This window comes from Austrofundulus limnaeus, unplaced genomic scaffold (assembly GCF_001266775.1).
Source record: "Austrofundulus limnaeus strain Quisiro unplaced genomic scaffold, Austrofundulus_limnaeus-1.0 Scaffold78, whole genome shotgun sequence".
NCBI classification, from domain to species: domain Eukaryota; kingdom Metazoa; phylum Chordata; class Actinopteri; order Cyprinodontiformes; family Rivulidae; genus Austrofundulus; species Austrofundulus limnaeus.
Genome location: NW_013952480.1, coordinates 1,261,537 through 1,264,325, shown reverse-complemented (window position 1 = coordinate 1,264,325; position 2,789 = coordinate 1,261,537).

Here is a 2,789-nt window from a genome sequence, read left to right as displayed (position 1 = left end):
TGTGTGTGTGTGTGTGTGTGTGTGTGTGTGTGTGTGTGTGTGTGTGTGTGTGTGTGTGTGTGTGTGTGCAGGAACAACTTGTTGAAGCTCCACTGCAGCAGCAGATGCAGTCACCGCTGCAATTCCAGCCGCCCATGCCAGAATTAGACCACTCTCTCCACTGACCCAAGTCAACAGGCTGCCACAGATTTCATTCACCCAGGCGCTTTACAGTCAGGTCAGATTTCAGCTCATGGTCAATCATAAAGGACTGGGATGTGGAGATGCTGAGATGTTAAAGACACCCTGTCCTGCTGATTAGAGTGAGGGTCTGCCTTACCTTCCGCTTGAACTCGAGGGAGCTCCTCACAGCTGGCTGAAACGTGCAGCAGTCCCAATGAAGGACCGAGGCGTGCAGCCTGAAAGGATCATAAATTGGATCCACTTATCGACCAGCTTCTTACCCCTTTCGYCGGTCAATAACGACACGTTTGTCGATGAAGGAGCCTCTTTGTAATTCTTCCTCCTCTGCTGGTGAACTTCCTGCAGAGCCCAGCAGAACTCAGTCCCGGCAGGTCCACTGGATCTGCATTAACTGTTGATGTGGACCGGCTTCAGGACAGCTGGACGGCTGGATCAGGCTGGCATGTCTGGCACGGTTTGTGGCCGCGTAGATGGGTTCTTAACCGGAACAATGGCGCCCTCTGGTGGCTAGTTYCGGTCATGTCAGGTTGCGCTTCTACAGCTGCAGTTTCTTTTGTTTTTTATGCACACATTTCAAATTGTTTTTTTTTATTATATATTATGATTGTTGCTGATGCATTCGTTTTGTTATTTAAGGTATAAAAAGAAGACATGTATCAAGTCGGAGTGGATTTAATTGGAAATGAGCAGTGAAAAGAAATACAGTGGAGACAAAAATGCACATTTTAAATGTTTCGTTAAACTGATTTAGGAAAAACACTAAAGCAAAACGTGTTTGAAGAAAGTATAGTGAGATATTAAACACTGAAAAGTAAACAATATTTTACAGCTAGTGTAAGTACTTTGAAATGCATTTAAATGCCACCCAAATTTAACAGAACTATTATTCAAATTTTCCTTAAACACAGATGCACTCATCACTTTTCAGCTTATTATTGTTGTTTAGGATCTTATTTTTTCCAAGTYTACTTCAATAAAATTAGGTATTTCTGAAGAATTATTACTTGTAATCAAATAAAAACTTGATTAAATGTCATAAGGCAAAAAAAAGTACTAAGATGACACTGGAGGGTTTAACACTTTTGCAGCTCTTATTATCCTTATGTCATATAAAATGAAATAAACAAGACATTTTCCTTTTTGAATTACAAGATTGTTTGAATAAAATAGTCAGACTCAATGTTTTCTGATGAATAAATATAAATCTAACACAATTTATCCATTTAAATACAAATCAAAAGAGTTAACAAGGTACAAGAAGAAAACAATTTTAATCTTGGAGAAAATCTACAAACTGTAGGAAGGGTGACAACAACAGCAATCTACACAAAAATATCACCATGCCTAAGCAGTTAAAAAAACATTTGTTCGTATAAATCTAGAAATATAAAATGCAAAATATGAGCTATTTCGGTCATAAAAGCACCTTATTGGCATGCTTCAGTATTTCAGGAAGTCACTTCATTTAAATAAGCAATGAGATTTGCTCATTCGCTTTTCTTCTTGATTCCGTTGAGCAGCATCTTGGTGCCCGGGATGTACTTTTTCGGATTTTCAAGGTAGACGTCCAGAGTTTCTTCATTCCAAATGACACCTACACACAAAAAAGCAAAATGCCAACTGAGTGCGTTGTTTCCAAAAACTGTATTAGCCACATTCTCCCCCATGAGTCAACTGTTTTAAAAATTTATTGCCTCGTTTCAGCAAGGAAAACTGTAACTCCCATGACTTTTTCAGACCTGCTGCTCTTATTGTTTTAGTACAGAAAACAGGTTACTTTTCAACACTGCCGCTCAAACACAAATCCATAAACTTGAGGAAAAGTTACCAGAAGGATTGCTCTGATTAGAGAATAGGCACTTTTTAAATGCATTTTTCAGGCACATACTTCAATTCTGTAYGACAATCAATTAACTATGTGACCTTCAGTTGTTCTGAAAATGCTGTTTAATCAAAAATAACTGACTGTGCGTCATTGCCTATCTAAAAGCCTTGAAATTGGCCTCTGTCTCTTTAAAAACCTCCTACTATTTCCAACACTCCCACTTCAGCACTTCACCAAACATTGCGTCAGGGGAGGGGTGCTCTGTGGGGCAGGAGCTCAGCTGCAGACTGATCTACAGGGAGGAGCTTTGCACAAATAGGCGGTGCTTTGTAGCTCCACATGAGGAGATTCAAGGATTTSTCAAACATGAATGAATGGGTCAAAGCAACACCCTGGGTGCGTTTTTGATGTGGGGATGACTATAACATGATATAAAGCTCAAAAAAAGTAATTTTTGCATGCCCTTCCCCTCCCTTTTAAAGCTTTTTGTAGCACAGCGAGAATTGCAATCTTTGCTTTTTGCACTTAAATACTGATTTGAGGATTTCAGCATTATTCAAGAAGAGACTGAAATAAAACAGACGTGCAATCACTTTTAGAGCCTCCAAAACAAAGTCCACTCTGAGCACAGAAACCCAACAAATCTACATTTAAGAACTGAGAATGATCATGGTAATAAAGACCATTTGCATCCAGATGCATGCATGAGAGGATGGATACTTTATGTATTTAGCTACAACTTATTTTAAGATTGGTAAAGGAAATAGGAATGGTCACATGC